This window comes from Meles meles, chromosome X, assembly GCF_922984935.1.
Source record: "Meles meles chromosome X, mMelMel3.1 paternal haplotype, whole genome shotgun sequence".
Classification (NCBI taxonomy): domain Eukaryota; kingdom Metazoa; phylum Chordata; class Mammalia; order Carnivora; family Mustelidae; genus Meles; species Meles meles.
The window spans coordinates 6276974-6301921 of NC_060087.1; the positions used below are offsets into that span (position 1 = coordinate 6276974).

Here is a 24948-nt window from a genome sequence, read left to right on the forward strand (position 1 = left end):
TTGCTTTTATGATGGTTTTTTTTTTCTGCTTGAGTTCGACTGCTTCTCAGATACTGGCAGGAATTGGGAGTTTCCTTAAAATTTTGCCAGCACAATTTGAAAGCAATTAAAGCAAATTCGGTTATTACATTCGAGATTATTGTCTGGGTAATTTGTAGTTTAAAATTTAATTTATACCGAATCCTGCACTTTAATGAACAGACCACATCACACATTTTTATGTTCTTAAATTATCTACAGCTTTAACGGAAAAACTGGGTTCTTTTTTTAAAAAGTACTGCGTGTTTCTTTTTAAATTTTTTTTTCCTGTCTCTTCAAAAATATTTACATTTCTCTTTCTAAGTAAGGTGAGAAAATCCTTTTGGCCTGTCAACTTGAAGGGATTGCATTTGTCTTTCCATTGTAAATTGTCACTTGTCTGGATTGACTTGAACCTGTGGAATCTTAAAATGTAACAGGAGGAAGACGTTTCTGTTTTTTTCCCCCAAAGTACATACGTTTGAATGACACAGTTTATCTTTTGCTTTAACTCCCCTCTTTCGTTACATTTTGGGACCTGTTCGGTAAGAACGGGCTCTCCTTCCGGAGCGGAGGAGCCCCGGTAAGGATCTGAACGTCACTGGCGGTGAAAGCGTTTCCCTGGGGCTGTTTGTCAGGCGCTACCAGGTCAGCGGCAGGTAATCCTGAAGCAGCGATGGCTGTGTTTGTGCGGGGACGTGTCCCCGTGTCAGGGCCGAGGACGTGAGGTACAGGAGAGCCACGAGGGGGTCAGGATCCTGCTGAGGCAGCCAGACATCCTTTTCCTGGTCTTCCCCGATTTCCGGACGCCAGGTCCGTGGATCCCCATGTCTGAGCTGGTGCCGTGTCCTGAATGCAGATGTCCTGTGTCCTCTTCTCAGAATCTTCCCCTCCCTGCAGGGCATGGGGCCGTGTCACCTACTGTCCCTCAACGTCCAGGTAGGCCCAGCTATACCTGAGGGGTTCTCTGTTCCCTTCCCTTCTGTCCCCTGCTAGAAGGACGAGGCCTGTAGCCTCTGCCACTGGCGTGGGAGTAGTAATAGTGCGCATTTTGCAGGGGTGCGTTCGGACAGTCAGGATGCAAGGGTCTGGGCCTCAGTGGGGTTCCGGATCGTCACCGTGCTGTTCTGCCTCTGTAGGCTTCTCCATCAGCACGCCCACCTGTCGCCCGCCAGCAGTTAAAGGGCAGGACCTGACCGGCCCATAACTCTCCTTTCTTTCGCTCGGGGCCGCACACGGCTCTCTGGGGGTCACTTCTCAACCAGGCTGTCAGCCAGAGTTTCTTAGGAGCTTTACAGACTTCCTGGTTCCTGATCCTTACCTCCATAGGGGCAGGTTAATTGGCCTAGGGGGGTCCCCCCTCCCAGTTTCAAAAAATGATCACGTTTACTGAACGCTTGCGGCATAGGAGGGTTTCGTGGGGAGCTGCGTGTTCACTCACTCCGGGCCTCCCAGGGAGCTCGTGCTGCAGGGTGCCCTCATGCACGTGGAAACAGGCCTGCACGGAAAAGAGGCGCCGTGTCCAAACACGTCCGATTTCCTCATTCAACAGGGCCCAGAGGCTCTGAGGGGAGGGGGCAGGATCGATCAGGAGCCTCCTTGCCTTCTGCTTTTCGGGTTCAGGAACGGGAGAGAAGGATGCCCGCGCCCTGTCCTGGTCCAGGCACAGAACGTGGCCGAGTGTGCGGTACCGGCTTGGGGTGCCCGAGAGTGTGCCACAGCCTGCGTGGCCCAAACACGGCCCTGGAGGCTGGGAATCTGGGACCCGGGTGTCAGCGGGGGTGGTGGCGGTGGTGGCGTTTCCTGTTGAGGCCTGTCTCCTCGGTTGTGTGTCTTCTCTCCGTTTGTCGGAGTCTCCACTTAACGAAGACACCGGTCATGCTGGGTTAGGACCTACCCCCGATGACCTCCTTTGAAACGTAATTACCCTGTTGACGGCACTAAGTACGGTCGCACTCTGAGGGCCTGGGGGTCAGGGCTTCTTGTCCGCAGCGGAGGGGACACGGGCAGCTCCTCGCAGCGTAAAACGCTTAACAGTAATGTTGAATATGTGAGTGTGGTCTCTGTTCGCAGCCTTTGGTGGTTTTACTTCTTCCCTGCTTTCATCATCCTACGGTCTTTCCTCTCCCCTCCAGCGTTTCGAAAACCTTTCCCTCTGGTCCTTAAGTGCGTACAAATGGAATTCTAGGGACGGAAATGCTACAGCTTAGAGATGTTCTTATATGAGGGAGATGCATTAGGACGACAGCTTTCGGGACCTTTCGTTTCCTTCTGAGTGAAAATCTTCAGTGAAAAGATACACTCCCCTTTTACCAGATGTTGAGAAAATGCTGCTTTCACGTTCTGACCGCAAAGAATCCTCCGATTGTCTGGGATCGTCTGTGGACCTTCTAACCAGTTATTGGGGGGAGGGGAGACCTTAAGGTCAGGGTGATTTTTTTTTTCTTTAAGATTTTATTTATTTATTTGATAGACAGAGATGACAAGTAGGCAGAGAGGCAGGCAGAGAGAGAGGAGGAAGCAGGTTCCCTGCTGAGCAGAGAGCCCGATGCGTGGCTCGATCCCAGAACCCTGAGATCCTGACCTGAGCCGAAGGCAGACGCTTAACCCATTGAGCCACCCAGGCGCCCCATGGTCAGGGTGATTTGTAAGGCAAATACGGACAGTCTCGCACACAGAAGACCCAAAATAAAGACAAGTGACAGTTTGGTTTTTACATGATAGTTTGGAGCCGTGAAGGTCAGGGATGCAGAGTTACCAGGTCAGAACGATGGAGGGGGCAGGGGTTCAGATGGGGACGGTAGCTCTGCCTGTGGCTGTCCTGCCCGGCCCGCTTCGACAGGAGAAGCACCCAGCAGTCAGGTCGGGTCGTGTGTTCTACTGAGTGCCGATGCGCCCCATGCTGGGGACGTAGAGGGGGTGTGTGGCTGGGCCAGGGGACTGCGGTGGGTGCCGGCAGTGAGTCTCGGGGACGTGAGCAGGAGAATCTGTGCGGGAGCCTGGTGGCCTGCGCCGGGGTTTTCTCAGACTGTCTTTTCTGCTCAGCTGTCTCGTCGCGCTAAACACTGGCCTGGGAGACGCCGAGGCAGACAGGGCGGGTGACGGTTCTTGTTCTTTGTGCTGACGGTGGGTTTCCCGTAGCAGAACCAAAGTCTGTGAAGTCATGGTCCTCCTAAGGTCGTCACACACCCTTCGTTGTTGGGTCGTGCTTCTCTCGTTTAAAATCACTTACGTGTTTTGTTAATCAGCACAGTTACTTACTGGCCACGCGTTATCACACAGTTCCCTTACGTGTTTTGTGCAAAACGGTGTTGGTTTCAGTCCGGGTCGCGCTGTTGCATGAGTCACACAGTGAGATGCACTTACTCTTAGCTCTTCTGGGCTTTGAGAGAAACAGGTCTTTGAGATGGGGGTCACGGACCGTGCAGTCCATTCATCTAAAGTGCGCGACTCAACGGTTTTTAATGTTTTTGTTCGTTTTGCTTTGTTTTCTTCTCCTTTGTCGCTAACGTCCATGAGGCGTTGTGACACCCAAGTCGGTGTCGCACGAACTCCGGCGGCCATCCCTGAGTGGGGTCCCCGGTTCCTGCCTTCACAGCACTTGGTTGTACATTTTAAGCTGTTTCATGCTCAGTGCTCGGCAGAGGGCTTGGTGCTTGCTTGCACGCTGTCGTCCCCTGTTTCTAGGACTCCCGTTTTCAGAGGCGGGGCACGAGTTTGTGTCTTTTCCCAGCTCACTGGTGACGCCGACCTGCCTCCAGACGGCATCGCACTTGAGTTCTTAGCTCTGCTCCCAGCTGCGGGACCTCCGAAACCCTGGTGGTCTCCGGCGCTATAGGGCCACCACTCGTGAAAGGGCTTTGCTTGGTGCGCTGTGCCGTGCGAGCTGCGCTGGTCTGTGTTAGTCTCTGGGAGATGGAGGAGCCTCCCAGTCCTCCGTGAGGAAGCAGGGCCACCCCGCGCGGATAGAGCTCTGTTCTGTTCTGTTCTGAGAGCGAAGGAGGCGAGCGAAGGGTGTGCACGACCTGCCTTCCTGGGAATGTGCCCGGGGACGTGCACGTGTGCCTGCGGGCATTTGCGAAGAAGTGTGCGTTCCCCGTGGGCACACACAGCCTCAGGGCTGCCCGTGCACCTGATCGCCGCGAGGTCTTTGGGTATTTAAGCCACCAGGGCCCTCCCACAGGAGTCACAGGGACCCGGAGAGACAGGGCATGCAGCTCTGAGAAATGGTTCCGGTTTTGGGAAAGTCACCGTGTATTGTTTGATTTTGCCCCAGTGGTGTGACTCGGTCTGACGTCTCGTGAGAATTAATAGGGCAGGACAGTGTTTTTTGTATGGGACGTGTGTGAGGCGGTGATTTGTGTTTGGTGTCAAGCACTTCGTGTATTCTGTTTGGCTGTGAGCAGCCCGCCTCGACCGTTCTGTCTCCGGGCGCGCCTCTGTGCCGGTTCCCGTGAGGGAACGTGTCCGGAGCGGTGTCTCGGGCCGCGGAGGGTCATCGCGATGTCGTCCGAGGCCCACTAGACACAGTGGCGGGAGAGTCTCGGCGACCGAGATCGGGGGAGCGAGGGGGGGACACGTGGGCGTTGAAGGTCACGCTGTGTGTCCCCCGGGCACTCCTCCGAGCGTCGCTCCTTGCCGTGCAGTGGCTGGAAAGGGATCGGCCCGACGTGGGCAGCGTAGGCGCTGCCGGCTCACGCGTCCCGCCGCTAACACGCCGTTGCCTGTTGCTGTTAGAAACCGGTGACCGGAGCACACAGGTCATGGGATTCTTCTGTCCTGTGAGGACCGAAGTCCACAGTTTCGTGTTTTTCAGGCAGCTTGTAAGCAAGTCTTAGGCGCTGATGGCGAGGCGGCGCGTGAAGCTGTCGCACCGTGGGCGGAGGGCACGGTTTGTGTTCGGCCGGGCGTCGGCGCGGAGCAGCTCTGTCGGGCAGCAACGCGCTGTGGAGCTAAAGAAGTTGCACGTGGTACGCACAGGTGGTGATCCCGGGGAGCTTCCACGGAATGCGCCTGTCGGTGTCGGCCAGCAGCGTCCTGAGCTCGGCCGTCAAATCCGAGCACCGCGAATCCTCGTGAGGTGAGGGCACGCCCGTCCTCCAGACGCCGTCCCGCCGCTGCAGAGCGTCTCACTAACCTCCCCAGAAAGGGAACGGCGCTAACGGTGACGTGACGTGGAGGTCAGCGACTCCTGGCTGGGTTTTGGTGACACAGACGGCATGTTCCCGCCGTTGGCTTGAAGCAGTGACTTTAACTTTCTCTTCTGGTGGCCGGACGAGAGCCACGTGTGTCCTTCGAACGGAAACCGACGTGCAGAGGTTGTTCCGCCAAAGACTTTGTGTTATTTTAAATATTTCTAGGACGGTTTCGAGACTGTAAGTTACTGTTGTTTCTCTTTGGGTCTTGAAGCAATTACCGAGAGGTCGGTCCGCTAATTCCTTCCAGAGTCACCACCGACCTTCCGTGTGATCATTTGGAACGTGATTCCAGTAGCTAACGTTTACCGAGTTCTTACCTCGAGCAGCGCGCAGATGTCGGGTGGGGGGGGGCCTGAGGGATCTTGGTCGTCCCCCCGGAGGCACCTGCTGTCCGGACGAGTCTGCGCGTGTCAGGTACAGCGACAGGTACGTCCTGGCCCCGCTGCTCGCGTCCGGAAGAGCTGGCTGTTACTGGTCGATTCGGCTCGCCAGGCGGGTCACTCCCCGTGCTGTGTCGGCACAGAGCGGGCACCTCCCAGGTCCTTGAGTGCGTGCAGGGGTGACACGGGCGTGACCGTGATCCGTGGCTGCGACAGGAAACGCTGTGGCTCTGTCGAGGATCCTTCATCCCTGACGTTTTGTCAGTGGGGGCGGCCGGTGACGATTTCCCAAATACCGAGGCGTTTGGATTCCTTTTAGGAGTGGTCGTCTTCGTGGGTTTGGGCTGCTGAGACGAAGAACCAGAAACTGGCATGGGCGGGAGAGGGCTTAGGAGCAAGAGAAGGTATTTTCTCCCATTTCTGGAGTCCCGACGCCCAGTCTCGTGGCACAGGCAGATTTCGGCGTCTGCTGAGCCGGCTTCCTGGGTCATAGACGACCGTCTTCTGCTTGTGTCCTCATGCGGTGGCAGGGGCGAGGGAGCGCTCCGTTTGCAGAGTGAGGATGCTCGGGTTACAGGCGTGAGAGACGAGAGGAGGATGACAGGCCGCATGATGCAGAGCCCAGAACAGGCGGGAGAGAGGACGGGACCGAGAGAAGATGTCGGCGGGATTGACTTCGGGAAGGTAACAAAAAGGCCATTTCTTCCTTCGAGGTGATGAGGAGGAAAACAGGCATAGGAAACTAGCCGGTAGGTGGAAGAGGAGAGGAGAGACCGTTCCAGAGAGTTCCGCGCCGGGTGTGGGGTCGCCCTTGAGCAGGGTAGAACACGCTGGAGCGGGTTCTGTGAAGAACAGAATCCAGGGACGCGCAGTGTTTGGATTCTGTGGGTGGAATGTCGTGTGCCGTGTTGTGGTTTGTCTGCACCGTCCTGGGGGTGCCTCGCCTAAAAGCCAGTGCCTCGCCTAAAGCCAGTGCCGGGCACGGAGACGAGTGGTGTTGAGGAATATTGCTGAGTGGACGAGTGAGTACTGGGTAGCCGGGTCGGCCGGTTCAGCACGGGGACTTACCTTCCAGCCGTGCCTCGCGGCCCCGTTCGTCAGCCGCGGGGACCTCCGTGAGCGGCCACCAGGCCAGCGCTGTCCACTGGGACTTTCGGTAGGGACCTTCTGTGCTACCCAGTGCGGTGGGCCTCAGGTGTGGCCAGTGAACACTTGAGATCGGTGCGGCACGTAGGGTGGAAGATCTGAATTACAGATTTTATTCACCTTTTTTTTTCATTGTGCTAAAATATGTACAGGCAACAGTTTGCCATTTTAACTCGTTTAAATTGTTAGAGTTCACTCTAGAAGGCTCTCGCTGTGCCTTCACAGTGCTGTGCAGCCCTCACCACCGTCCATCTCCAGAACCTTCTCTTTCCACACTGAAACCGGTCCCTGCTCTCCCCTCCCCCAGCCCCCGGTCATCTCTCCGGCCGTCTCTGACTGACGACTCCGGGTGGCTCCTGGGAGAGGAGCCGTGCACTCGCGACGGGCCTGTCTCCCTTGGCGCGACGTCCCGGTGGGCCGTTCTGTGTTGGAGCAGGTGTCGGAATTTCTTGCTCTTTGAGGACACGTGCCACTCCGTTGAGTGTATCTGCCGCTTGGTCTCCATTCATCCCTCGAAACACACTTGGATTCTGTGCAGCTTTCAGCAGCTCTGAATAACGCCGCGGCGCGAACGCGGGTGTACATATGCTTGGAGCCGACGTTGGTTTGCAGAGGACGGTGGCGGCTCGTGAGGCCACTGGGAGACGTGGGTGGCACGGGGGGACGTTGAGCCTTGGAGGCTTGGGAAGGAAAGTGATCCTCTGTGACCATGACCAAGATGCTGTTTGGAGGTGGTCAGTGCGTCTGAGTTCAGGGTCACAGGCGTTGGGGCCCATGGAGGGGACAGGATGCAGACTCGAGGACTTCGTTAACTGTTCACCGCTGGGGATATTTGCGCTGTTTGATGTCCGGCGGTCCCGTTAATGGCTGAAACATAATGATTCATGGAGACTGGAGATGAGATTTAATCTGTCTGATTTCTTGTTGTTGTTGGTTTCCCCTCCCTCAGAGGTCGGGCCGGCGTTCATGCTGCTCTCTCGGTTGTGATCATTTCAGCCTGGTTTATGTAACTTTTCTTGCAGCAAAGCGTTGATGGGAGCAAGGCTCCACTTCTGTGTCTCTGGGATGGTGTTTGTGTTTATGTTTTTCTGTTTGCAGGGTGTCGCATGTGCAGAGCCCTGAGTGCCTTTATTTGCCACGAGTGAGCCTGAGGTCTACGTGACTGGCCTGTAGATAAAGATGGCGGGAAAAGGTTGCTGGGCTTGGGGAGAAGCAGGGCCAGGACACTTGCCCTTGGCCCCAGGCCAGGGCCAGGACAGTGGCCCGGGTGGAGCCCTTCGTTGTCAGCCAGAGTCGCAGGGGAACACGGTGCTCCGGCACCAGGACGCTCGAGGAGTGGCTGACAGGTGAGGGTCAAGGGGCTGAGAGACTCGGAGGATGCAGCGACCTTCCTGACTTCTCTCCTGCGGTGTATGTTCCAGTGGCTGCCAGGAGGAAAGGGGTCAGTTTTGTTTGGGGTGAAAAGGAGCGTCTGGACACACGTGTGCTTGTCTGAGGCACGGAGACATCCTGGTGACCTTCCCGGCAGAGGTCATGGTAGCTCGTCATCGTCTTCACTGTGTCAGAGCAGCACTGGGCGCGTCCTTGGTGCCAGGCAGCATGTGGGGTCCACAGGGCCTGGCGTATGGGGTGGACAAGCACGAGTGAGAACCAGGCCTGGAGTGAACCATACAGGAAGCGGTACCCGGGTTGGCCCGGGGGTCATGGGAGCGAGGCGTGCTGGAGCCTGCCCCGTCCTGCCAACCAGGCTTCCTGATGCCCTTGGGCCACGTTGGAATTTGTTCTCTGGGCGGGAGAGACGCAGTCATCTGGAGGGTGAAGGTGAGCCAGAGAGCAGGGGTGAGCCGGGGAGGCCCAGCTCTGGCGCTGGCCTCTTCTCGCCTCGGAGGTGGAAATCTTCCTGCTGTTTTCGTAAAGCGGAGTGCACCTTTCATGGTGGTCAGACTGTGACACTTGGGGCTCATTCAGAGAAGCTTGGAGCCACAGAGGGAGGGGACATCAAAGGCGATTTGTGTTCCTTTCAAAGACGTGCTCTTCCAGAAACAGCAAACTGTTTCATATTAAACCCTCAAAGACTGAGTTAATCAGAGTCTAAGTTAATGGACTAAGCTGTGTTGTTTTTCCCACAATTTTTTATTAAGGACGAAGTTGGGATGGAGATGCTCCTGCATTCACGAACGCTTGGGTGTTCTTTTGGAAAATCCTACGATTTAGTGTCAAGCCCCCGGGAGAGTTGCTGTTGGGCTCCTCCTCTATAGGCCTCTCTCATTGTGAGTTCAAGGACATAACATGCTTTTTCTGTCCGTTGAATTAAGTGTGAGTGGGGCATTAGTCTCTTCCCAGTTTCTTTCTTTTTTTTTTTTTTTTTTAAGATTTTATTTATTTATTTGACAGAGATCACAAGTAGGCAGAGGCAGGCAGAGAGAGAGAGGAAGAGAATCAGGCTCCCCACCAAGCAGAGAGCCTGACGGGGGGCTCCATCCCAGGAACCTAGGATCATGACCTGAGCCGAAGGCAGCGGCTTTAACCCACTGAGCCACCCTGGCGCCCCTCTTCCCAGTTTCTAATGCTGCTTTTTCTCTCTAGTCCCCAATAAAGGCAGAATGTGCTTTTTGCCATAGGCGCTCGCGGCAAACAAAGGGCATTCCACTCACCCTCATAAAGAAGGAGCCTGGGAATCAGGCAACATAAGAACAAAGCAAAACCAAACAAAAGCAAAAATGTGTTTGGTGGAATTTAGCTATAATTAAGTGTATTAATTCAATATTGTGGAAACAAATGATCAGAAGGCCGGTATGGTGCAACCCATCCATTCATGAATTCTTCAGTCATGAGACGGGGAGCACCTAGTGTGGGAAAGTCGGGGCGTCGGGCTTCAGCTCCTGGGGCTGGATTTGGCAATTCAGTTCTTGTTCTCTGGTGAGAGAGCCAGATTTCTGCCGCTTTGCTCACTGGAGAGGAGATCGCATGTGGCCCACAGATGGAGATGCGCCCAGGGGTCAGTATTGTGCGAGGCCGTCGCCTTAGGAGGAGGGACGACAAGTCTGGAAGGAGGTGCAGCATTTGTTCTCTGGGTCTGAGCCTCCGTTTAGCTGCGTTTAGTGCGTTTATTTTGTTGTAGTACATGCGTTTAGATTGTAAAAAATTCTTAACGAGAGTAGCAGAGGGTATGAGTAAGAAGCACAGCCCTCCGTCTCTCTTCACTTGCAGAGTAACCACTGTTGAGAGTCTGGTGTGCGGTTTTCCAGGTGTTTTACATGCAGTTGGAGGCACGGGTGTGCGTGTGAGTGCGTGTGCGTGTGCACATGCACGTTCTGTACAGCTAGGCTCTGAAACGGAAGGCTGTAGATACAATGCCGTGCGCGTGCGCACACACACGTCTTGGACACTTTGGTTTACCAGTAGGCGCTCATCCGTGTGTAGATCAGGCGAGTGTCCGTTGGGGTTCTTGGTTTTTTTTTTTTTTTTAATCTACTTATTTATAATTCTCTTCTTGGTACATCAGAATCTCTTTATTTTTTTAATTTTTACTTAGTTTTGAGAGTGAGCAAGCGAGCGTACTTGCATGCATGCATGCTGGGGGAGGGGCAGAGGGAGAAGCAGACTCCCCGCCGAGAGGGAGCCCAATGCGGGGCTCAATCCCAGGATCCCGGAGTCATGACTTGAGCCGAAGCAGATGCTTCACCCACTGAGGCCCCCAGGCGCCCCAGGTTCTTGCTTGTAAACAGAAGCAGTTTCTGGCTGACTTGAGCCGACAGAGCTCGTTGGAACGGTTGGAGGTTGGGGAGCAGCAGGAATCAAGGAAGCAGGAAGCAGGTCGCACAGTAGCGATCACTGTGGCAGGAAGAGCGTGGCCTGGATCCCGTCACAGCGGTGTGATCGAGACCCTGAAGGAAACGCCAGCTACGTCTCTGCCCTTGTGTCAGTACCTGGAGATTCAGAGTGGGCGCAGACGTGTGTGCACGTGACAGGTGCGTGTGGCCACTGGGCTGAACCGAACCCACGTGCCCACCTGTGCGCCAGAGCAGGGGCCAACGAGAGAGGAGTCTGGTCACTGTGGTGAGTGTCTTCCTTGTGGGAACGGCCCTCACCGGCTGTGTGTTTGCTTCCTGGGTGTCTGTTTCCAGGTTTTGAGGGAGCAGCTAGCTGTAACTTCTGAAGTTAGCGGGTATCAGCCGGGTGCCTGGGTGGCCCCATCGGTTGTGGGATCGAGCCCCGTGTTGGGCTCCTTGCTCGGTGGGGAATCTGCGTGGGGATTCGCTCCCTCTCTCTGTCCTTTCCCCAGGTGCATGCTCACAGTCTCTCTCTGACATAAATAAATAAATTTTAAAAAGTAAGCGCGTATCACCAGCCTCACACTCTGGGAGAACAACATTTATGAAGGAAAGAATTGCCCGGCATGCCCCCATAGTTCTTCCCTTTTCCCTAAGCCGTTCTTCGGTCACCCGTTTCTGTGACTGAGGTTTTGTGAGGTCATTTTCTGTGGAGGAAATGGGTCAGCAAGGGTTTCACGTGGCCTGGCGACCTCTTCTTGCCGTTGTTACGGTGCTTTACAACCTGTTACGGGGAATGGCATGTGGACTTTGGGCTTGTTACATTTTGGAGAACCCCTAGTATTTTATTTGACAAATATTGAAAATTGACGAATGCATTAAGAGCTGATAAAATTTCCGTGGGAGGCTTTTCCACACCCTGGCTCATCGCTCACCGTGATTGTCCTCGCCCTCACATGGCTCATATCCCGTGCTCATGTGCCGTCTGGCGCTGGCCATGGTGTCCTGACGTTGGGTGGTTTGTCCTGGACGAGAGCGTTCCTGGAAGGCATTCTTGGGCCCGCACAGCTCATGACGACACAGCTGTACCGGGTGCGAGGGGTCTCGTCGCTGAACCCCACGAAGCCAGAACGGAGTGCGTCACGACAGCTCTGTTTCCCTTTGTCCCCTTCCGTGGGGTACACAGTGGAGGAAGTGGACTGAACTGCGGACTGCTGTCATCTTGTATTGCTGATGCACATTTTCGTAGTCATGGGAGCTTGTAAACACTTTGTTCCTAAGACCTTGGAAGAGGCCAGAGCAAGGGGGGCTGGGACTTCATTATGCATCGTCCGTTCCCCTCTGTTCTCAGGAGCGGCTGCCACATGGAGAAGGAAGGGCGTCCCCCGTAAAGGAATGGGGGTGCCGGTAGGAAGCGGGACAGACAAGGGGCGGTTAAAAGCTCGTCGGTGTTCGCTGAGCCAGACTGTAGGAGACGTGCTGGAATCGGAATGGAACTGCATGCAACTCTGTGTCTTTGGTGTTTGGAAGAGTCCAGGGTCGCAGGGACGTCATAAGTGGGATCTCCCCGAAAACGGTGGTGTCCTCAGCAGCTGTCACTTACCCTGTGCTGTGACAGCTGTGCTGTGTAGTCCCAAGAGGAGTGCGGTGCCTGCCCTCGGCCCGTCTCCCAGACCATGGTCGTCTGTCGTGTTTGTTTTGCGGTTCTCATGGCTGCGTCTCACCCGTTCTGCACGCGGCCTTGTGCGATGGGCGTGACAGGTTTCGTTATCCTGCCATCTGAGGGGCAAGGGCAGTGCGGCTGGGAGTCATGAAGTTAGCAGCCCTGGTGACACGGGGACCCGAGTCCGTACCCGAGGGTTCTGGTCGAATGTGCCTGTGGGTCGCCCCCAGTGCATTCCTGGGCTTGCCTGGCTGACGCTCCTGGGTGCTCGTGTGAGTGTGTGCGGGTGTTGTGGGGGTGGGGGAGGGGCAGGAAGTGAGCAGGCAGGCTGGAAGGGGGTTCTGGGATCTGGGCGCGGTGGCCTTCTGCCCTACGATCTTGGCCACATGTAAGCCCCTGAGTGTCTCCCTTCTGAGGGCGGCAGCTGTGCTGGGTGACTGTGACCACATGTCTTCCTGGTTTTGAGTAAGAGCTCGGGCTTGGCTCCTTCCTCTTCCCACTCCTCCTGCTTTTCTCCGACCTACCTGCTTGCACGTTGGGTCTGGGTGGGCGAGTCAGACTTCTCTGTTGATTGAAAGCAAACCCCTGGAGGCCAGGATGGTGGAGGGGGACCCGAGGTGTGCACACGTGCCGCCCGCCTCTGGGCCTTGCCTGTGCCACGTTGCCCTGGAGCCCTAGCGACTCTCCCGGGTGTCCGTGCTTACGAAGGGCAAGTTTCTGTTTTGTTGTTGTTTTTCTTTTTTTCCCCTTAAATGTGAATTCAGTTCGGCAACACATAGTACCTTAGTCTCAGACATAGTGCTCCGTGATCTGTCACTTGTATGTAAATCCAGTGCTCATCCCATCACATGCCCCCCCGAATGCCCGTCGCCCCAGTGACCCCGTTCCCCCGGTGCCCGCCCCTCCCGCAACCTTCAGTGTCTTTCCTACAGTTGAGGGTCTCTTGTGGTTTGTCTCCCTCTCTCAGCCGTATGAGTGAGACCATGTGGTAAGTTTCTCTCTCTGACTTCTTTCACCTAAAATAATAATTTCCAGTTCTTTCCACGTCGACGTAAATGGTAAATATTCATCCTTTCTGATGGCTGAGTGATACTCCATTCTACGTATGGACCACATCTTCTTTACCCATTCACCTGTCGAAGGACATCTCGGTTTCTTCCCCAGTTTGGCTATTGTGGCCATTGCTGCTGTGAACACTGGGGTGCACGTGCCCCTTCTTTTCACTACGTCTGTATCTTTGGGGTAAATACCCAGTCGTGCAGTCACTGGGTTGTAGGGTAGCTCTGTTTTTAACGTCTTGGGGAACCTCCATACTGTTTTCCAGGGTGGCCGCACCAGCTTGCATTCCCACCAACAGTGTGTAGGAGGGTTCCCCTTTCTCCACATCCGCTCCAACATCTGTCCTTTCCTGACTTGTTCATTTTAGCCATTCCAGCTTCGTCTGAGGTGGTATCTCATTGTGGCTTTGATCTGTATTTCCCTGACGCCAAGCAACGTGAAGCATTTTTTTCATGAGTGTGTTGGCCATTTGTATGTCTTTGGAGAAATGTCTGTTCATGTCTTCCGCCCATTTCTTACTGGATTATTTGTTTTTTTTTTGGATGTTGAGTTTGGTTAAGTTCTTTCTAGGTCTTGGATACCAGCCCTTTATCTGGCAGGTCATTTGCAAATAACTTCTGTCATTCCATGGGTTGCCTTTTAGTTTTGTTGACGGTTTCCTTTGCTGTGCACAAGATTTTGATCTTGATGAAGTCTAAAGGGCGAGTATTTCTGAACGACCTATTTGACGGAACTTACCTGAAGTCTTCCAGGTGCCAGGCGTGGTATGTAGCAGTGGGGAGAGAGGAGTCCCACACAGTCATAACATTCCAGTATTGCTCAGACTGATGGCCACACGGTCTCCTCGGTTACAGCCGAGGAACGGCTTTTGATCTCCCAACATCCAAGCTAAAAGGTCGTTGAAGTGCTCGCTCATTTAACCAAGTACTTGGGGGGACATCCAGCCCCTTGAAGGTGAAGCCTGAGAAGGGAAATCTCGTCGAGCGAAATGTAGGGCTGCCCGAACAGCACAGGTGCCCCGCGAGGGCGAAGGCAGCGGGAGGGAAGCCACAGGAGTGCACAGCCTCCGAGTGAGCTCTCCGTGCCCCCAGGGGGCTCTCCTGGAAGCTGTGCGGTTCGTGCCATGGAAAATGGCATTTTCAGTAAGCCCGAGGCTTGCGGGGTGCGGAGGGGGTGGGGTGGGCTGGGTGGCGTTCTTACAAAAGTCTCGTCTTCCGTTGGGGCTGTGGGTCTCGCACCACTTCGAGGTGTTAACTGGGGTTTCCCTGGAGGAAGGCTCTACCTCAGGAGCGGAAAATGGCAGGTAGTCACTCTTCACGTGGCCTCCAGGAAATCCCAGTGGTGAGGGTCTTGCTAAGGAGCAGGTCATTGACCTTGACTGCGAATAGCTAGAGACAGAAAGTTTCTCTGCAGACTTCACTGGGGTTTAAAAGGTAACCTATTGTTTTTAAAAACAACAATAAAAATCCAAATTGCCGCCCCGCTCCCCCCCAGCCTCTGCATGTAGATCCCGGTGAGGACAGAGACGAATGTTCTCCATATGACTCATGTGGGTCCCACCACCTCGCGTAACGGATGCTCGTAAAGGCTGTTGTGAGTTTTTCTGCAGCATTCCAAACTCCTGCTCATTGTTAGGAACTTGCTTAGCTGAGAGCCCCGTAAGTATGACTGTCACAGACCCCACGCTCCTGCCATGGGATCTGTGATGCTCTCTGCGGAGGTGGTGTGGTTGGGCAGCTTGTGGAACGGGTTCTGTGTGTGGAAGCTCTGGCCCGGTTTTTGTTTGGATTTTCTGGAGGTCGACCGCACAATGCCCGGCTTTCCTGAGTCTGCGATGGGGGAGGGCGGTCATCCCGTCCAGCCCTGGGCGGGGAAGGTCCAGACGGACTTGTGTTAGTGTGCAGTGGGCGTCAAGGTCAACACAGATGTAAGCTCAGTACGTTTGTTTCATTTTTAGATGTAAGCTCAGTACGTTTGTTTCATTTTTCTAAGCGAGCATTTTGAACCATTTCTGTAGGAAGACTAAGTGAGGTGTTTTGTCAAAGACAAGTAATAGCCAAGCGGAGCTGGTGGCAGAGAGCAGAGTAGCTTGGGGGTGCCCAAAGTTTATGCATTTTTTGTGCTCCTGACTTGAAAGTTTAAAAATTTTGAGCCTACAGAAAAATTAACTCATGCTTTCATGGGTTGTTAGCATTCTGCCAAACTGGCTTTGTCTTTATCGCATGCTGATTTTGTCCCTTTCCCTTCTGTTTTTTGTCTCTTGCACACACACCCCCCCCCCCAACCTTCGGAGAGCGAGACTGTTTTGAATGTGAAAACACTTCCATGGTGCACAAACCCAAACTCTATTAAGAAGTGTTCTCCAAAGTCCCATTCCTACTCACGTCCTAAGTGATTTTCTTTCTTTTGTTTTTTTAAGATTTAGCTGAGAGAGAGCGTGTGCATGCTTACAGTAGCAGGGGGAGGGGCAGAGGGAGAGGGAGGGATGGAGCTCAACAGGTGGCGGGGCTGGGTCTCATGACCCGGCGATGGTGACTTGATGAGCAGAAAGCAGGAGTCAGATGCCCAACTGACTGAGCTGCCCAGGCTCTCCCCCGTCCACTGCCATTGCTTCCTGCTCTTCTGTGCTCCCGTCTGCGTTTGCACTGTCGCCTCTGCTCCCCCACGTCTGGGGTCTCCAGTAGCAGCCCCCAGCCAGACCCTGCTCACTGCCTGAGTTTATACACCCTTCAGACTGAGAACGGTTTGGACATTTTTAAATGGTTGGGAGAAAAACATCAAAAGATGAATGTTTCCTGACACGGGAAAATACGAAGTCATGTTCATAAGGTGTCGGATGTTGTCAATGAAAGCTGGGGAGGGAGTTTTTTCTTGTTACGTAATCTCTGCACAAGGAACAGGTGTGATGCCTTTTGGCCTTTTGGCTGAAAGCCTAGTGTACTTCCTGTCTGGCCTTTTCCAGAAATCGTCCGCCAGCGCCAGCTCCGTAGAATGAGACCTTCCAGACAGATGTCCGGAATCGTGCGTCCCAGGCTCATGTAAAAGACGCTCAAATTCTTACGTTCCGTGAGTCCACATGAGGGGCGTCGTTCGCTCCCTTGTGTACCGCACAGCCCCCCCGGACATAGCTATGCTCCATTGTGCCTTGGGCTCGCTGTGCAGAATTCTTGGGGTTCCTTCGGCTGCCTGTCGTTTGTGAGCATGTATGCGGGGGTCCGGTAGGACTCAGGCACCTCACGGTCTAGACTTTGTAACGTGCAACAGCTAGTTCGCTTTGGGATTTTGGAGAAAAAGAGCACTGCGTTGGCTCCCCTCTGCTCGGGTCCTAAGAGCAGCGTGAAGGACGCTTTTATTTTTCTCGGAGCTTCCAGGTGGGGGAGAACGCCCCGGAGGATGGCAGAAACAGATCAAACAGCGCTCTGAGAAGGCAGGGCAAAAGGGACAGACGTGGCGCGTTCCCTCACTGTGCCCGGCCTAGACTCGTGCTCTCAGGAATCACTCAGAGCCCCCTTCACTTCTGATCGCAGTCGCTTTCAAACGGGGCTGGGGTCCCAGTGACAGTCCTCTGGGGTTCGGCCCCGGGGTGCCGTGCCCTCGTCGTCGGAGGGAGAGAGAGTCGGTTAGACGAAAGCATGAAAATCCTTTTTGGAGTCACAGTGCAGAGGAGAAAATGAGAGCTTTGATATTGACTCTGTTTCCAGCAATCCATTTGATTCTTGGTCCACAAGCAGGAGGAAAATAAACAGTAATTTACAGGCAGTATTTATGTAAGCTAGAAAAATGTCGGTCAGCTGGGAAGATGGGTTCTGGGTTAATGCAAGACCACCTCCTGAGCCTTTTCTCCCTGATTGCGGGCTCTGGTGTAAAGCTAATGAAAGGAAGCAATTTCGGGTTTTGTTAGGCTCTTCAGAATCATCGTGGTAAAATACGAACTTTCTTATTTTTTGCGTGGAAAAACATTTTTTTCATAAGAGCTTATAGTTGAGTCGTTTTAATGGAATGTAGGTCAGGAAAGTGTAATGCAGAATTTATTGCCTTTTTAAGACCTCTCAAAGAAGATAATTCTGGTTGTAACTCACAGTAATCTGGGCGAGCAGATTGTTCTCGTGTCAGGGACTGTGTGTGCCTTAAACAGCGTCAGGCCACACTCCATCTGGGACTTGGGGCATCTCAGCGCTGCGGTCCTCAGCGGGGGCCGTTGTGTTCTCCGGGGGACATCTGGCAGTGTCTGGAGACACTTGTGGTTGCCGCAGCTGGAGAGTGGGAGAATGTTCCTGGCATCTCATGGGGAGAGACGCAGGGATGTTGCTGGGGGTCCTGGAGTACACACGACAGCCGCCACCCCAAAGAATGACCTGGCCCCAAACGCAAATAGTGCCGAGGTTTAAACACTCTGGATTGGAGGGTGTCTTAGAGCCTCATTTCCCAAGTTTTGAAATGTAAAATATGTACGTAGACACACATAAGCATACACACATGTGCCTGTGCACACTGCTCACTCTGCACACGTGACGTGTGCCATGGGACGGCGTGTCCCCTGGTGCCCACCCTTGCCCAGGGTGTGGTAATTTGGGGGCAGTGTTGCGTATACCATGTTGATGACGTTGGTGATAGTGATATTGGGACCACAGAGCTTCTGCTCTGCCCGAGGGTCCAAAGTAGAGTGGATTTCATATTTTCAAGATGGAGTTTATAATGTTCTGATTTTTAGTTCTTTTCTTTTTTTAAAGACTTAGCAGGAGCATGAGTGGGAAGAAGGGCAGATGGAAAGGAGGCTCCCTGCTGAACAGGGAGCCCGACGTGGGGCTCGATCCCAGGACCCCAGGGTTATGACCTGAGCCGAAGGCAAATGCTTAACCGACTGAGGTACCCAGCCGCCCCTAGAATAGCATATTTCAACAAAACTTTCTTCTGTGCCTGTAAATTGGTTATGTTCTGAGGTTTCCCTTTACAGCTTCCTGCTACAGAAGCCGTGATGGGTAAAGAAATGGGGACTGCTCCGCAAACATAGAGCCCCGTAACCGTGGGGGAAGACGTGTATTGGCACATGGCGGTTTTGGGAGCGCTTGTGTTTCCAGGGTGTGTGTGGAGAGGATCTCTCTATGTTGAGCTTTGCGTAGGGCCGTCAGGAAAAAGAGGATAATGGGTTCCTGGTGCAGCTGCTTCCCAAGCACATGACGCCAGGCGATCAGCAGCTGCTGGAGGGGGAGAGCGTAGTCTCCCTCCCCTGAGAACCTCTGATCTGGTCAGAGGGGCTGGCGCTTACCAGTGGCCCCCACTGCTGGGGCAGAGCTGCGAGGCAGGTGTGGTTGTCCCGGGGTGCCCGGTGAGGACCTGCTGTTCGTGTGGGTGCCAGGCCCTTAGATGAGGCGGAGGAGCTGCGGCCTGGCGTGGGTAGGACCATGTCCTGCGTTGCACGGCCCCACTTGCCCACGAGTCCTCCAGTGGGCCTGCGTTGGCCTAGATCTGTGGCTGCATTTCTTCTGGCTTTGAGATCATACGTTTCTAGGTTGGTGTTTCAGGGAGAAGTGGGTGGAGGTGTTTGCGGACTGAGCTTACGCTGTAGGCTTTGGGGAAGACAGCCTTTCTGGGCAGCAGAAGAGGGAGAGGTCTGGAATTCAGGTGCCAGCCTCCCAGCCGTGCAGCTCTGTGCTCTTGGGAAAATCATCCGGCCTCAGGCCATTTAACTGTGATTTGGGGCAGTCGTGCATGTGGGGCCTCAGTGACTAAGATGTCAGCTCCTAAGTGGAGCTGGCCAGACTGGCACGCGCCTCTGCTTCTTGGTATCAGGCCAACCGAAATTATTAAGTGTGCAAGGCAGAGCCCACACGTGCCCACCCCCCAGACCACAGCTGTCTAGCAAAGAATGGCTGTGACCGCTGGTCAGAGTCACAAAACCAGCACTCCCGTCTCCAGCCCCTGTTCTGGGTGCTCTTCGTCTTTCTTTCTTTCTATCTTTCTTTCTTTCTTTTTAACATATTATTTATTTATTTGACAGACAGAGATGACAAGTAGGCGGAGAGGCAGGCAGAGAGAGGGGGGAGCATGCTGTCTGCTGAGCAGGGAGCCCAAAGTGGGACTCGATCCCAGGACCCTGAGATGACCTAAGCCAAAGTCAGAGGCTTAACCCACTGAGCCACCCAAGCGCCCCACTCCTCCCATTTCTTAAGATGGTTGTGGCAGACAGAGCAGTAGTCCCCGTCCTTGTCCTGGAACCTGGGAGTATGTCTCCAGGATCTTGAGATGGGACGACCATCCCATGAGGCCACAGTCCTCCCAGAGGTGCTCCTCAGACGGGAGCAGCGGGAGTGTCAGAAGCAGAGAGGAAGTGTGTCCACCGAAGCAGCGATCAGAGGGATGGGCTTCCACGGGCTGCGGGATGCAAGAGGCCTTTAGAAGCTGGACATGGTGAGGATATGGATTCTGCTGTGGGGCCTCCAGAAGGAACCCGCTAACCCGCTTTAGGCATCTAGCCTCCAGAACCCAGAGAACAAGTCTGTGTTGCTCCAAGCTACTAAGTTTGTTAACTGGAGCCACACGAAGCTCATACCCTGGCTGAGTCTGCCGGGATTACAGGCCAGACTTGAATACATGGGGACCAGGGACCCGAGAAGGGGCGGCAGGTCAGGGTCCAGGACTTCCGTGGGCTCCTCGATGACCTCTTCCTCTTTTCAGTGAGAAACACAGCCTGGCAGTGAGAGGGCTCGGCTGTGTATTATCCTTCCCATTGGCCCCATTGGTGGGACATGCGCTGCCAGGACTGACCAGGGTGGAACAGGTTCTTTGGAAGAACGTGGGGGAAACAATGGCTGTAAACAAGGCTGATGTTACAGCGCTCCCTCAGCATGAAGTAGAAGAAATGGAAGGGGGTGAGTTACAGACGTCTTTGTAGCACCGCTGAACTTCCCATTGGCCTGGGAAATTCTACAGCGGTCTACAGCGGTCTCGTGAGCTATTCTTGAAGTTTTTGTCATGTGTCACAACAGAAAATTGAATTTCTTAATCTGCTTCCATTGAATGTAAGATCCACTTAAACTTGGGCTTCAGGTGTTCATGTTCTTGACCTCTAATAAGCAGATATTGTAGTGAGTTTCATCTTCCAGATTCTGTTGTGACTGTGACGAGAAGCGTTTTATGTGTTGTGGTTTTCATCGCAAAGCAGCGGAAAATCACATCATGTCTAAAGGTGACTTGATTCAATAAATTTTATTGTTCAGGTTTAATTTGAATTAGAAAGCCCTTCTATATGCCTCTTACCCAGGTAAATTATGCAATTATGCTTTTGACATTAGCGGAAATGCACTATTTAAAATCCTCAATATCACAGCAAATGCAGTTTCCATTTTTTAAAAACTGGAAGTGGTCTCTAGTTTTTTGGTCATATGGTAGCAATACGTTTTATCTAGTATTAGTACTCACTTACAGAGGTAATCTTTGCTTCAAGGATCTCAGAGTTCTTTTAAAGAAACAGTTTTACTGAGAAATAATTTACATAACTACAAAGTTCACGTGTTGTGTAGAATTCAGTGATTTTTAGTAAATTCAGAGTTGTACAGATACTATCTCAATATAGTTCTAGAACATTTGCCAGCCCACAAAGACACCCTGTGCCCAAGGACAGTGCTCCCCTCCTTGCCAGGCCCTAGAACCGCTAATCTTTGTGTCTCTGTGGATTTGCCTATTCTGGACATTTCAAATAAATGGAATCGTGCAGAATGGATCTGTGTTGTGTCTGATCTTTCATTTAGTTTAGTGCTTCCAGAGTTCATCCATGTTGTAGCACGAGTCCGTATTTCCCTCTTTTTTATTGTTGAACAGTGGTCTTGTTACAAATAGACCGTATTTTGCATATCCGCTCATCATTTGATGGACATGTGGGTTGCTTCCACCCTTTGGCCGTTATGAATAAGCTACCGTGAAAGTTTGTTCGCAGGTTTTTGGATGAACTTTTGTTTTCATTTGAGTGGAATTGCTTGGCCATATGAATTCTGTGTTTAACTTTTTGAGGAACTGCCAGACCATTTTCCAAAATGGCTGCTACAGTTTCCAATCCCAGCCCTGCTCTGCGAGCATTCCAGTTTCTCCGGATCCTCACCAAGGCTTGTTATCATTTCTCAAAGAAATTTTTGAGCTGCTGTTAGAATGCCTACAGTGTCACCTGTTGGGTTATTAGGAAATCAGGGATTTTCATTACCTGCTTCTGGGACCACAGGCTTCTTAAAGTGAAGGAACCGGGCTGGTCCTCTGCATCTGTGCCTTGTGGCGAGCCTCTCCTAAAGGTTGGTCTCAGTGGCTGAGACAATAAAGTAATTAACGCATGGTTCCCCACAGAGAAAGGAATGGTGGGGCACCACTTGTCCAAGGTCCCTTGGAGCCAGGGCTTGGGCCCAGAAGATGAGTGTGGACCGATGAGTGCTGGTTTTGTGCCATTTGTCCCAGGAGATAAATTCCCAGACGGAGTGAAGCACTTTTCAGGGTCATTAACCTTCACTCTGTACTTTTGAAGATGTTACTGGAAGACGTGCTTCCATTTTTCAGGGCCGGGCTGAAGTTTCAAGCATTTGGAGGGAAGGCGGGTTTTTACACGGCAGCTCTAACGGAGGGGGTACAGGTTCAGTGACACTGTGGTGAGTCTGACAGCCTCCGGTGGGAGGCGCCACAGAGACCACACTTGGTTGTCACGTCAACGCTCGGAGACCTAGAACTCTCTCTGTTTTTTTTTGTTTTGTTGTGTTTTTTAAAGATTTTGTTGATTTATTTGAGAGGAAGAGAGCATTTCATTGATTTATTTGAGAGTGGAGGGATGAGAGGGAGAGGGAGAATCAGACTCCTTGCTGAGCCCGGAGTGGACGAGCTGCTCCATCCCAGGACCCCGAGATCATGACCTGAACTGAGCTCCCAGGTGTCCCTAGGGCTGTCTCTTGCACCGATTACAAGGTATACAGTCAGCTGTCTAGTACAGGGTGCTAAATGCTATAACACGGTGTGAATATTGTATAGTGGGATCTCGGCGGCAGGAAGAAGGGTGTATGAGTTTCCTGTTGCTGCTGTAACAGTGACAGCCGTTGTGGCTTGAAACAACACAAACGCAGTTTCCTACGGTTCTGGAGGTCGCGAGTCCAAAATGGGTTTCAGACTGAAATGGAAGTGTCTGCAGGGCCCTGTGGTTTTCTGGAGCCTCTAGGGGAAAGTTTTTGTTTTTTGTTCTTGTTTGTTTTTAATTGCCTTTTCCAGCTTCCAGAGGCTGCCTCCAATCCTTGGCTCATGACTCCCTTGTTCGCCTTCAGAGCCAACAACAGTTGAGGTTTTGTCACATTCCATCACTCTGATGCTTGTTTTGCAACCCTCTTCCCCATTTCTTTTAAAACTTTTTAAAAGATTTTATTTATTTATTTGACAGAGAGAGATCACAAGTAGGCAGAGGCAGGCAGAGGGAGAGGGGAAGCAGGCTCCCCGCTGAGCAGAGAGCCCGATGCGGGGCTCTATCCCAGGACCCTGAGATCATGACCTGATCTGAAGGCAGAGGCTTTAACCCACTGAGCCGCCCACGCGCCCCCTCTTCTCCATTTCAAGGACTTCCCTGACTGCACTGGGTGCACCTGTATAAAACAGGGTACAGTCTTTTATTTTTTTAAGGTGAGCCTAGCCTGAATTCCATCAGCAGCCTTGATTCCCAGACGTCATGTAATCTGATGTGCTCACCGTTCTGGAGGTCAGGACGTGCACAGCCTGGGTGACAGGGGCGGTACTCTGCTTTCCATAGGTGGTGTCTGCTTCCAGTGTGGTGATAACTGACTCTCCACGGTGCTATTTGCCCTGGCCGCTGCCTTTCTAGCTGTGGAGAAACCAGCACTTTTGGCAGGTGGTGTAAGGAGCTTGGGTTTCTTTTCTGAGTCATTGTAGTCACCCGTGACGCCTTTTTGAGGAATGAGATACATCAGACCTCTGCTTTAGGAAGATTCATGGGGTTTTGTGGATGTGCAGGGGGAGAGGTCAGGAGGAGGGAAGTTGTGTGCAATCATTCAGGCTATCAAGTAGGAGACCAGCAGTGACCGTGGAGAGATGCAATGTTAGAGGAGACTCCGTAGCGTTGGTTAGATGACTTGGCGTCTGATGGATGGGATTTTGCGAGGGGGATGGCAGAGAGAGGAATGAGTCTACGGTGGGAGCAGCAGAGTTTTGGGTCTGGGAGTAAAGGGCAGCAAAGGGTGGGTTACAGACACAATAGTGTGAGGCTGGGAAGAAAGCGAAGACTGCATCTGAAATGGTGACCTCCAGATGCTAGACAGGGACCCAACTGCAGACTGAACGTAGGCAGAAGAAATACTGCCTTGAAATAGAGCTTTAGAATTACCTGCAAAAAGTCTTAGAAAAACAAAAAGTTGGGGGGTGACTTGGTGGCTCAGTTGGTTCAGTGTCTATCTTGATGGCGCTGACCCCACCCACCGGGATGTGTGGCCATTACGTTAGCCAGTGAGGGAGGAGGAGCACTGCCGAACGTTCCTGGGGAGTGGGACCGGCAAAGTGTGGGCTTTACGTTGTCAACTTGGTGGATGTTGTTATTTCAAGATAGCGGATGGAGGACGCTTCCTTTGGTCATTCATGTGGTTCTAACCAAGGGCCCTTCCCACCCTCTTAGCCACATTAGAACCTCCAGATTTAATAAGTCTGTTTTTTTTTTTAAAGATTTTATTTATTTATTTGATAGAGATCACAAGTAGGCAGAGAGGCAGGCGGGGCAGGGGGGGAAGCAGGTTCCCCACTGAGCAGAGAGCCCGATGCGGGACTCGATCCCAGGACCCTGGGATCATGACCTGAGCCGAAGGCAGAGGCTTTAACCCACTGAGCCACCCAGGCGCCCAATAAATCTCTGTTTCTTTAGACAACTGGGACTTTGGCATTCCTGGTTTGTCATTCTGGAGCCTCAGCCATGTTCAGTGCTGACTTGTCTCTGATATCTAGGGTCGTCCCATAAGGTCCACATTGGGACGTGTGTGAGAGTGCTGTTTGCAGTTAACCTTGAAACTACAGGGATCAACCGGCATCCTCTCGAGCACAAAGACGGGTGACTAAAGTCACTTTGCTGTCCTAAAGTAAGTCCTATTTAATTTCCTGAAATTCTCAACTTAAATTTGTGAAAATGTTTTAATGCCCGGTGTTTTGTAGTTGTTTCCCGGGTCACACGGAAGTGTGTTCGTACACGCTCACTCCGGGTGTTGGTTAGGGCTGCGGTCGGTCGTGCCATGCGTGCTGCTGGCCTGCAGGTGCGCGGACCCCATGGTGAGGGATGGACGCGCAGGTCACTGGAGGGGCGTCGTTGCACTTACTGCCCTTACGTAGTCTTGCCGTGCGGTATCTCTTCCTTAAACGTGAGGGAATGAGAGCGCAGCTTTCTCTTTCTACGTGGGTGGCCTGCAGTTTCCTGACCCTTCAGAGATGGTTCTCCTTATTTATGGAGGCTCTGCTGAAAATAGCAAGGCGCTGAGTACAGTGGTACAAAAGTTTATTTAGCCCTGAGAGTGAGTTACTAGGCAACTGTTTAAAATGATATTATACAAGTGGTATATTTATTGGCACTGAAGTATGTTTACAAGATAATGCTGCGTGTCGCGGTGACCCCAGGAGACCCGCAGCCCGGCTGGGACTCTGAGCGCATCTGAGAGGTCTCCTTGGAGTCCCGCAGGCCTGGGGGAGTCGTGCACGCTGCCGCC

At 52.9% G+C, this 24948-nt stretch overlaps 1 protein-coding gene across 5 annotated transcripts in view; it reads left to right on the plus strand.

Moving 5' to 3' along the window:
- Positions 1-24948, plus strand: part of TBL1X (transducin beta like 1 X-linked) — a 197217-nt gene that overhangs the window by 38951 nt on the left and 133318 nt on the right. Inside the window, exon 1 of one of the 5 annotated variants that reach the window (XM_045996462.1) lies at positions 8904-9012. The exons of 3 other annotated variants lie outside the window; for them this stretch is intronic. The gene's annotated coding sequence lies outside the window, so the exon portion shown is untranslated. Of the gene's footprint in view, positions 1-8903; positions 9013-24311; positions 24331-24948 lie in introns of those variants that run through there. One more of the 5 variants, XM_045996464.1, reaches the window with a different exon arrangement.